Genomic DNA, 12512 nt, shown 5'->3' with positions numbered 1-12512 from the left:
CTTACTTACTTACTATCTGTTCAGCCCATCTCATTTACTTACTTCTTTAAAAAAAATGACCCACCTAGTTATTTACTTACTTACTTACTTACTTACTTGTTCATTCATTCCTTCACTTCCTTATCTTCTTTCATATATCTGTTTATTTATCTGCTGATTTAGCGTGACTCATTTACTTATTGAATGTTTCAATTATTATTTAGTTTTATTCATTTATTCATTCTTTATGTCTATTTTTATGTATGTATTTACTTACTTTCTTAATTTTTTTTTTACTTTTTAAAATTTACTTAATTTTTTTCTTTCTTTGGGAATGTAGATTCTTTCTTCCTTTCTTCCTTTCTTTCCTTCTTTCTGTCTCCTGACTGTCACTGGCTAAGAAAATGGTGGCCTCCATGTCACTGGTCAGCATAGCAGCTCCTAAAATGGAATTTGATGAAGGGATACATAGATAGATAGATAGATAGATAGATATATAGATAGATAGATAGATAGATAGACAGATAGATAGATAGATGGGATGCGCACACGCTCACACACACACACACACACACACACACACATATGCACGCACGTGCATGACATGTACAGATGGGGGGCGATTCCAATGTTTTCAGAGGAAGGTGCTCGCTGGTAATAATAAATGTGCTGGTAAATAAGGCTGGAAATAGCTGAATATTAAATCATTAAAACTCTTCAAATAAATAAAAAGCAATTCCATTTCTCTCTCTCTCTCTTTCTCACCATATACCAGCACATCTGAACTGACTGCAACATACAAAAGAAGAAGAAACACGGAAAGAAGACATCCCTGCTGGACAGGATCTGAGATGAGAATAAATTCATCGAATGGCTGCCAACAGCATTTCATTGAGAAGAGATTCCACATTTTATGCTGTACAGTTACTTAGTTAGATAGATAGATAAAGAGAGGCCTGTGAACTGGGGTGGGCTGTGGCTTCTCAGGTCACCTCAGGTCAGGGAGGGGCTGAGGAGTGTCCCATTGGCCTTGACAATAGGCAGGAGTCAGAGGTTAATGTCAGGGCAGGGCCTGAGAGTTCCTCAAAGGGAATGAATGGAGACCCTTGCTTACCTAAGAAATGCCTGACCTTGGAAAAGGACTTGTGGAAAGCGGGCGGGCCCTTGAAACTGTGGTTTCACGTCTTACTAGAAAGCTCCCTCTTGGAAGGGAAAGTCATCGTGATATCTTACTCTTTTCCCAAGGATACCCTACCTACCCTTCTGATCATTCTTACTGAATTAAGTCTTCCACTGCAAATAAATAAATAAATAAATAAATAAATAAATAAATGAGTGAGTGAGTAAGTAAGTAAGCAAATACGTGGATGGATGAACAAATAAATACAAAGTTTGCTGTTGTTGACTGACTTTTGATTTCATAATGAATCTCACTCTCTCTCTCTCTCTCTCTCTCTCTCTCTCTCTCTCTCACACACACACACACACAAACACTAAATATACAATAAAAGGAAGCATAACACCTTTACTCGGGGGGCAGAGTGAACTCTGAAAGTTTTCCAGGCGGAGGGGGGGGGGAGACAGAATATAAGAACAAAATGAGAAACAAGGAAAAATAGTGTTGGCTGGCTGGCCGGCTTTCAGTTCCCTGACAGAAATGAGCACATTGTGGAGGAAACACAAAGTTGTTACACTATGTGGGTGTGATGAGGAGAGATTGTGAGTGAGTGTCCTGTCAGAACAAAGTTAGTCCCATAGTTGATGAAATTCATTATCCCAAAACTTCAGCAGAATATATCCCAAGTTTGCAAATGTGTGATCAGCTTGTGACAGGTTGGGCTGGAGATGCTGAGAACTGGGGAGCCCTCAATGCAAGAGCAGACACTCATTCCCATGAAGAGGGAGAGAGGGAGGGAGGGAGGGATCATTCATTCCTATACTCAAGTTTAAAGAAAGATGAGTGAGTGGCTATCTATGGAGAGACCACTCACAGATATGAAAAATCATTTCCTAAAAATCAAATTTCTCAGTCAGTATGCAACTGCTATGGTGCTTCTCCTAGATAGAGCAAAACACACAAACAAACAAACTGATTCCTTGATCTAGAGCCACAGTGCACATGCTGTGGAAAAGGGGACATGGCCAACTTGAATCACAATATTCATCAGAGCATGAAAAGAGCGTAAAAAGGACACAGAGGAGAGATAATTGTGGTCCTTCCTTTCTCCCTCCCTCCCTCCCTCCTTCCCTCAGGAAGTGACTGACAGATGAGACTTTGTCCAAGCAGGTTCTGTCTGAAATACCAGATTTGAGTTTCCCCCTCTGTGGGTATTAGTTAATCAGTCCTCCCTTCTTTCTGTAGGAAGGTGGTGCATGTCTCTCAGAACTTACCTGGTTTCCTCTGCACAAGGTGAACCAGGGAAAAGCTTTCTAAGCCTTATTCAGACCTATAGAGGCTGCGCTGTGTGTGACTTCAGAGACCTCAGGGAGTATAGGGGTGGGTGGGTGGGTGGGTGCTTGATGCTTCAGACTCATGTCATTGAAGGACATAACATAGTCTGGATTCACAGAGATTCACAACACAGAGCCATTGTCACTTACTAACAGCTCAGGACACCCAGAGCTAACAAGAAATTGCAGTCTCAGCCGGGCTTTAATCACAGCACACACACAGATCTCTGTGAATTCAAAGATGGCCTGATTTACAGAGTGAGTTTTAGGACAGCCCAAGATACACAAAGAAACCCTTTCTTGAAAAACAAAGCAAAACAGCAAAAGAAAGAAAGAAAAGGAAAAAGAAAAAAATGGCAGTCTCTTTCCACTCTCTCCTCCATTGGCTCTTAAAGAGCTCTCAAGCTGAACTGGAGACCATGGTGTCACTCAAAACTGGGAAGCCAGAAACCTTAGGGGGGTCACAGGAGTCGGACTGACTGCAGCACTTGATGCCTCAACCCTGCTAATGGCTGGTTAATAAGGCATGGTAAAATACGGGCTTTGGCAGAGCGCTACTCCCCTTTCTCTATTATTATTGCTACACAACGAAAAGGACGGGGGGGGGGGATGATGTGCAGTCAGTGCTGGTATTGAAATCTCACTGACTCCTTCCGCACTCCTTGTCAATTCCCGACTTTGTCAAATCAACTATCGTGAATCTTTGATGTGGGTTGGCCCTTTAGGAACTCAGAGAAACAAGACAGACCTGTTTCATCCCAGAAACCTCCCAGTTCCTGAGCCCTAGCCCTGGAAGTCTCAAAGCCATCACATCCAGAAATCTCTCTAGTCCCTGCTAGTGGTGAACTCACTTCGTCTTCCCCAGGACCACTAATTATTTCTCCATGTTTTCCTGTGAGATCTGATCTGAGGCCAGCTTTCTTCTTCCTCCCTCTGGCCTCTCCACGAACGATCTCCATTCTCTAGACAACATGTCTAGAACCGAGTCTTATAGGCACCGAGATAGTGTGTCTTGAGGGAAGTTGGCGTTTCTAGGACACGAGTGACATCACAAAATTCCGAGAGCTCTCTGGGATACCGTAGAATTTCCAGAGAAGGGACTGCTGATGTCATGAGGCACGGCCTTTACCTCCTTGCTAATATTTCTCCCCGAACCGACCGACCGACCGACCGACCGACCAACCGGAACCTGAGGTTTCCTTTCCAGGAGTCTCTCCTGCGACACAGAGGGAGCCATTCAGGATTTCCTCCTTCCAAAACCAGAAATTTCTCTCTGCTTCATTAATATCTTCTCACTACTTCCTGAACCCATGGGGAGTTAGTTAGTTGAACACTCACTTTTTTCATGAATGACCCTTCCTCCCTCTCCTGAACATCTCATATTACTGATTCATACTCAGTAAATCAGTAATGTGAGAAATTAGGCCAGGAGGACACGGAAGATGAGGGTTGAGTCTTCTGAAGTGAACAAGCACTTAGGGAAGGCTAAACTTAAGGGAATTTGACTCTGAGTGGCAAGACATGAATAGCTGCTGCCAAGGCACAGATACAGGCACCAACTGGGCCCTCGGCATCCTCCTGCATCATCAGAGCTGTGTGGGAAACTCAGCCCAAAGGAGGGGCCGTGTTCAACGGGAGAGGGCATTTTCGAGGACAGCACTGTTTTCTTTTTCTTCTTTCTTTCTTTCTTTCTTTCTTTCTTTCTTTCTTTCTTTCTTTCTTTTTTTTTTGAGACAGGGTTGTTCTGTAGGTTTTTTTTTTGGAGCCTGTCCTGGAACTAGCTCTTGTAGATCAGGCTGGTCTTGAACTCACATGCTTTCTTTTTTTTCTATTGGATATTTTTGGCTTCTTTGTTTTTTTTTTTTTTCGGGTTTTTTTTTTTTTGGTTTTTTTTTTGAGACAGGGTTTCTCTGCGGCTTTGGAGCCTGTCCTGGAGCTAGCTCGGTAGACCAGGCTGGTATTTTTGGCTTCTTTATCAAAGATCAGGTGTTCGAAGATGTGTGGATCGATATCCGGGTCTTCTATTCGGTTCCATTGGTCCTCCTGTCTGTTCTTATGCCAGGACCAGGCTGTTTTCAGAACTGTAGCTTACAGAGTGTTCTTGCAGGTGGGGCACAGAAGAGGTTAATTACGGTACCTTAGTTCTTCTGCTTTTCTAGCAGACCAGAGCACAGCTGACAGAAATCCAGTAGAGATGGTGTCAAGGTTCACACTGACACTAACAGCGGTAACTTGAGCAGGATTTGTGATCCACATGAAATTTGCAATGAATTGCAGCAAATCTGTGACACTCTAACTCGCTCAGGCTCAGTATCTGAACATACAGATGTTTGCAATGATCACTGGCTTCAGGATTTTTTTTGTTGTTGTTGTTGTTTTGTTTTTCCACGAGACAGGGTTTCCCTGTAGCTGAAGTTTAATGGCCTGGTGTTTTTGTGACTTACTGCTTCAAAGAACTTCTCCATTTCTTTATCCCTAAGTGAAAAGAAATATAATCACTAAATACTTCTTAAAAACCATTCTTCCTTGAAATATATAGACCACTGAGAATAATCCTTGACAGAATGGGAATACAAAATCCTTATCACACCACTTTAAGATTCAATTGAACAGAAAACATGTTGTTCTGTACTGAAGCTCTGAGGTCCCATCTTATGAATAGGCTGTTTAGGACCAACTTACTTGAAGACATCTGGAAAGAAGCTGTGTAATGACATTCCTCCTAAGACTCACTTCCAAGTTTTAGAACTTTGTAGATAATACACATTTAAGCATAAGGGTGCCTACCCATTTTCTGATTCAAGTAATGTTCTCATCATTCAGTGATTTCTCCTCCCTTTTTCTTTTGGGGAGTGGCATGATTAGATCAGGAAAAGAAGGATGTGTGTGGCCAGTCGGTGCCCACTCAGAGTCACCCACACATTTGAGGACAGAACAGAGAAACAAGATCGGCCGGGGGGGGGGAGGGGAGAATTCTGCTGAATGAAATTAGAGTTATGGATGGCTGCCAGCTATCTCTTGGCTTCTGTAAGTACAGGAACTCAACAAAGACAGAGACATGCCAGACAGGAGGTTTTGGTAAAAATCTGAACTGAACTGAATAGAAACTGGCTATTACGTATTAGTGTTTTCAGAGTTATGTCTGAGGAACCTTCTACTTAAATGAAATAAAACCAAATCCTTTCAAACATCCAGGTGTCCTCTAAGGGGGCATGGAAAACAAAACAAAACAAAAAGATAAGAGGGATTTTAGTTGTTCCAAAAACCATCAGGAACAAAACTTCCCCAGGAGAATAGCAAGAGTTCATTGGGCAACTGTCCGTCTCCTGTTGCATCGTTTCAAGTTTTTCTAACTTGAGACTGGATGGCGTCAGCTGTAAGATTTTCATCTTTTACGCTTGAATTCACTCATTGCAAAAAAAAAAAAACCCTTATTTATTTTTTTATTTCACATTTTAACTTGATTTTTTTTCTTTTTTGAGACAGGAATTGGCTTTTTATTTATGCTCCAGACAATCACTACATGGCCCAGGACTTCTTCTTTCTGAACACTTCTGTTGCAATTACAATCTTTTTTTTGAAAAAATTATTTATTTATTTATTATGTATACAGCATTCCTTCCATGCAGGCCAGAAGACCCCATTACAGATGGTTGTGAGCCACCATATCGTTGCTAGGAATTGAACTCAGGACCTTTGGAAGAACAGTCAGTGCTCTTAACCTCTGAGCCATCTCTACAGCCCCTGAAAATATAATCTTAAAAGAAAAAGTAAAATTAAAATGAATGGCCTGGCATTAACAAAGACAAAAAAAAAAAAAAAGAAAAAGAAAAAAAACCCTGCATTTTCTTGCTTGCTTTTTTTTTTCTCTTCTTTTATTATTTTTTGAGGCACGGTTTCTCTGTGTAACAGCCCTAGCTGTCCTGGAACTCAGTTTATAGACCAGGCTGTCTTGTTGGTAACGTTCTCTTTTTATTCTTATTTCCTATCTGTAAATCCACATTCTCTCTCTCTCTCTCTCTCTCTCTCTCTCTCTCTCTCTCTCTCTCTCTCTCTGTCTCTGTCTCTCTCTCTCTCTATCTCTCTCTCTCGCTTTCTCTCTCTCTCAATTTATTTATTTTTTGTTTGGTTTTGTGTTTTGCTTTATGAGACAGGGTTTCTCTGCTGCTTTGGAGACTGTTCTTGGAACTAGCTCCTTTCTTGTAGACCAGGATGGCCTAAAACTCCCAGAGATCCTGCTTCTGCCAGATATGGAGTCAGTGCTCTTGAATGCCTTCATCTGGTGAGGTCAAAATATACCCCCCCCCCACACACACACCAAACACAAACACAGGCACAGGCACACCCAGAGACACATAAATAAACTTTTCAATTAAGAGCCTGGAGAGCTAGTTTGGCGGCTCTTCCTGAGAAATTGGGTTCAATTCCCAGCACCTGCATGGTTAAATAAATCATAACAAAAAAAAAATTCTTTAAGAAATTGAAATTAAACTACACAACTGGAAACACTGTCTCAAATAAAAGTAAAATAAAATGTAAAAGAGTGCAGTGCTAAGTGCAGTTATGAAAATGTTTGGAAATATGACACCTTCCCTGTCTCCCCCACATACACAGGCACACCGAGAGAGGTTTAAATAAAATTTGAAATTGGCTGGGCAGTGGTGGTGGCACATGCCTTTATTCTCACCACACATGGAGCAGAGGCAGGTGAATTTCTTGGGAGTTGGAAGCCAGCCTGGTCTACAAGAGCTAGTTCCAAATCAGCTAGGACTGTTTCCCAGGGAAACCCTGTCTCGAAAAACAAAACAAAAAAATTAAAATTGAAGTAAATGTACAAGCCAAAGCTACAGGCCCTGGCCTCCACTCCTGCCCCTGAGGGCACCCGGTAAAAGTGAGAAGGCAGATTTCAGAGACTAGTAAAGTTCAAGGTCACCAGCCCTTCCTAACAGCTAGAACTCCTTGCTGAACCATTAAAGGGTGAGTCTAAGGAGGGCAGTGGTGGCACACGCCTTTACTCCCAGCACTCGGAGGCGGAGGCAGGCAGATCTCTGGGAGTTCCAGGACAGGCACCAAAGCTACAGAGAAACCTTGTCTCAAAAAACCAATAAATAAATAAATAAAATATAATATAATGTAATATAATATAAAGGGTGAGGCTACAACTTGATTGGTCTGCTTAGATATGCATTTTTTAAATTTTTTTTTTGGTTTCTTTAGATAAGCATATTTTTGTTAGAGTCGTTTTTGTTTTACTGGGCAGGAAAAGATATCCAAGTGGGAATTTTTCCACAGCTGCTTTAATTTTCTCAGACTCTGTATTTAGTATGAGAAGTGGGGTGTGGGGTAGGTTGTACAAAGGGACTACTGAAGAAAAGAAACCCCAAGAAAGCAAGCGAGTGGTTGCCATGGTGAAATGTCTTTGAAAGGCATTTAGGTGACTGGGAGCTGCCCTTGCTGCCTCCCTCCTTTCCTCACTCTCACCAATCCATAATTGTGGCAGCCCCTTGGCCCACATAGTCCTTTCACTGATCAGTCAGACACACTCTTTGTTTTATTTTTTAATTTTTGAATTATGGGTGAAGTCAATTCATTGAGCTCTTAGATTATTATTATTATTATTAGTTTATTTGTGGTTTTTGTACATAGGGATTCCCTGGGTATGCTTGTTTGCCCTGGAACTCACTTGGTAGACAAGGCTGGCCTCAGACTCACAGAGATCTAGCTGCCCCTGCCTCTACCTCTGCCTGCTAGTGCCGGAATAAAAGGCCTGTACTAAACACACTTTTAGTTTCTCTGTGTCTGTCGTCTCTTTGCCTGCAGAACAAGGTAGCCTCAAACTCACAGCGATCTGCCTGCCTCTGCCTCTCCTGATCTCTGAGGGCTGAGAACTGAGAATAAAGAAATGTGCTGCCCAAAATATACTGATGCTGCAATTAAAAATAAATAAATTAAAATAAAATAACCTGAGATAAACAAAGAAAAAAAGGACAACAGTTTTTCTTCCTTCTTTCCTTTTTTCCTTCTTTTCTTCCTTCCTTGTTTTTTTTTTCTGTTTTCTTCTTTTATTATTTTTTTTGGTACAGGGTTTCTCTGTATAATACCTTTAACTCACTATATAAACCAGGCTGTCATCTTGGTGACATTATGGTTTTGTTTCTTATTTCCTGTTTGATCATTTCTTCTCTCTCTCTCTCTCTCTCTCTCTCTCTCTCTCTCTCTCTCTCTTTCTCTCTCTCTCTCTCTCACACACACACACACACACACACACACAGATTTAATTTATGTTTTTTATTTTTGTTTGTGTTTTTGTTTTGATTTTCAAGGCAGGGTTTTCTCTGTTGCTTTGGAGCCTGTCTTTGAAACTAGCTCTCGTCGACCAGACTGGCCTCAAACTCCCAGAGATCCACCTGCCTCTCTGCCAGATATGGAACCAGTCCTTTTGAATGCTTTCATCCTTCCTGGTCTTTAAAAATTTGAAATGAAACTAAGTTCTACACAACTGGAAAGACTGTCTCAAATAAAAGTTAAATAAAATGTTCTGAAATAGGACACCTTCCCTGCCCTCCCCACAAGGTCACACTTGGTGCAGACCAAGAGATACAAACAAAATTTGAAATTAAACTAAATGTACATGAAACTAACAGAATGAGATACCAAAAACTTAGTTGGGTTGTCACTGTGATGCACATCTTTTATTCTATCATCCAAGAGACAGAGACAGGTGTACCTCTGTGAATTCCCAGGCTTTGTAGAAAGGCCCCCATCCCAAATTAAAAAAATATATATTCAACCAAAAAAAAAAGGAAGAAAAGAAGAAAGAAACATTATGAACTGTCTCCTTGTTTCTAGAAACTTGTTTTGATTTGCATTTCTCTGATGACTAAGCATATTGAACATTTCCTTAAGTGTCTTTCAGCCATTTTAGATTCCTCGGTTGAGTGTTCTCTGTTTAAGTCTGTTTACTCCATTTTGTGAATTGGATTATTTGTTCTTGAGATGACCAATGTCTTGAGTTCTTTGTATGTTTTGGAGATCAGACCTCTGTTTGATGTGGGGTTAGTGAAGATCTTTGCCCATTCTGTAAGGCCGTCGTTTTGTCTTGTTGGCCATGTCCTTTGCTTTACAGAAGAAGCTTTTCAGTTTCTGGAGGTCCCATTGATTAATTTTGTTTCTCTCAGAGTCTGTGATTTAGGAAGCGGTCTCCTGTGCTGATGCGTTCAAATGCGTTTGATATTTTTATTTTTATATTCTTTTATTGTGGATGAAGTCAATTATTTGAACTCTCAAATATTTTTATTGTTATTATCTCTTTATTTGTTTGTTTATTTGTGGTTTTTCAACATAGGGTTTCGTTGTGTACCCTTGTATGCCCTGGGACTCACTTTGTACACAAGAAAGACTGGCCTCAGACTCACAGAGAGCCATCTGCCTCTGCCTCCTAATGCTGGGATTAAAGGCAAAACAACCTTTTTTATATATTTATTTTTCTAATCATTTATTTTATCGGCATTGGTGTTTTGCCTGCATGTATGTCTATCTGAGGGTGTCAGATCTTGGAGTTACCGACAGCTGTTAACTGCCATGTGGGTGGTAGGAATTGAACCTGGGTCCTCTGGAAGAGCAGTCAGCACTCTTAACCACAGAGCCATCTCTCCAGGCCCCACCTTTTTTTTGAAAACAGGGTCTCTCTGTGTCACTTTGCCTGTTCTGAATCTCAATCTGCAGAACAAGGGAGCCTTAAACTCACAGTGATCTGCCTGCCTTGGTCTCCCTGATCTTGGAGGTGTTTTTATCATCTCTCTCTCTCTCTCTCTCTCTCTCTCTCTCTCTCTCTCTGTCTGTCTGGCTATCTAGCTATCTATCCATTCATTTATTAGTTTATGTATTTATTTATTTTTTGGTGGTTGTTGTTGTTTTCTGAGACAGGATTTCTCTCTAGCTTTGGAGTCTGTCCTGGATCCAGACCTGGTCACAGCTGTACCGGAAAATAAAATAAAACAAACAAACCAAAACAAAAACAAAGCAAAGCAAAGCAAAAGCCAGGCAGGACTGTCTGGTTGACCTTCCCTTTCCCCCTCCCCCATGGGCTCCTCAGAGGCGGTGAGGCCTCCTGCAGGGAATCCACAGAGCCTCTGTCCAAGGCTCTCCAGGGAACCCACTCTCTCCCTTTCCCCCATCCCCAGGGCTGCCGGCCACATCTATCTCAGGCGTAGGTGGCGGGCACTCTGGCTATCCAGGACGTGACAGACAAAGACAAAGACAAAGACAAAGACAAAGACAAAGACGTGACACAGAAGCAGGGAGGAACGGTGCCCACTCTCTCACTAAATGCAGGCATGCAGGAGGAACAATGAAAGAATGAGAACTGGAGAGATGGAATTTCTGGAATGTCCAGAAACCACATGGTGGGGATCTAGTGACCTCTTCTGGTGACAGGGAGTACAGCACAAATTTGGGTTCTTGTGCTCCTGAGATGTAACCCCCACAAGGCAGCAGCTCATAAGTGATTGTAAATCCAGTCTCACACGACTGCACATAAAATAAAGTTAAATAAATCATAAAAAATTCTTTAAAAATTTGAAATTAAAATAAGTTCTACACAACCGGAAAGACTGTCTCAAATAAAAGTAAAATAAAATGTTCTAAAATAGGACAACTTCCCTGCCCCCCCACCCCCACAGGGACACACTTGGTGCAGACCAAGAGATACAAACAAAATTTGAAATTAAACTAAATTTACAAGAAACTGAGCCTGGTTATTGTGGTGCACATCTTTTATTCTATCATCAAAGAGACAGAGGCAGGTGGACCTCTGTGAATTCCCAGGCTTTATAGAGAGGCCCCCAACCCAAATAAAAAAAAAACATATATAAAAGTTTGACCAAACACCACCCCCCCCAAAAAAAAAGGAAGGAAGGAAAGAAGAAGAAGACATTATAAACTGTCTCCTTGGTCCTAGAAACTGGATCATGGGAATTTAGGTTAGGACCTATGAGACAGTGCACGAGTCTTGTGATCTCACTTGGTAGATGAGTCTGGATTTTAACTCACAGATGTCCTTCTGCCTGTGTCTCCCACATGCTGGGATAAAGGGTTCCCTAATTCTTGAATGGCATACTGAAAGTAGTTATTTCTACTTGGTTTGCGTTTGATTTTTTTTTAAACAATCCATGCCTACTTATTTATTTATTTTTGGTTTTTCATGACAGGGTTTCTCTGTAGCTTTGGAACTAACCCTTGTAGACCAGGCTGGCCTCAAATTCACAAAGATCCACCTGCCTTTGCCTCCCAAGTGCTGGGATTAAAGGAATGTGCCACCACTACCCGCCTTTGTTTCTTTTATTTATTTTTGTTAAGCTCTACGTTTTTCTTTCCTCTCTTTCCATGCCTCCCCTTCAACCCTCTCCCAAGGTTCTGGCTATGACAAACAATGCTGCTATGAGCATAGTTGAGCCCATGTCCTCGTGGCACAATTGAGCATCCTTTACATATATACCTAAACGTGGTATTGCTGGGTCTTGAGGAAGGTTGTTTCCTAATTTTCTGAGAAATCGCCACACTGACATCCAAAGGGGGCGGTACCAGCTTGCATTCCCACCAGCGATTCAGGAGTGTTCCCTTTTCCCCACATCCTCTCCAGCATAAGTTGTCATCAGTGTTTTAGATCTTGGCCATTCTTACAGGTATAAAGTGGAATCTCAGAGCTGTTTTGATTTACATATCTCTGATGACTAAGGGTGTTGAACATCTCCTTAAGTGTCTTTCAGCCATTTTAGATTTCTCGGTTGAGAGTTCTCTGTTTAGGTCTGTACCTCCATGTTGTGAACTGGATTATTTGTTCTTGAAATGACCAATGTCTTGAGTTCTTTGTATATTTTGGAGATCAGACCTCTGTCTGATGTGGGGTTAGTGAAGATCTTTGCCCATTCTGTAAGGCCGTCGTTTTGTCTTGTTGGCCATGTCCTTTGCTTTACAGAAGAAGCCTTTCAGTTTCACGAGGTCCCATTGATTAATTTTGTTTCTCTCAGAGTCCCTGCTACTGGAGTTAGATTTAGGAAGTGGTCTCCTGTGCCGATGCGTTC

Source organism: Microtus pennsylvanicus, chromosome 12, assembly GCF_037038515.1.
Source record: "Microtus pennsylvanicus isolate mMicPen1 chromosome 12, mMicPen1.hap1, whole genome shotgun sequence".
Lineage (NCBI taxonomy): Eukaryota > Metazoa > Chordata > Mammalia > Rodentia > Cricetidae > Microtus > Microtus pennsylvanicus.
Note: the sequence above shows the minus strand (reverse complement) of the source record.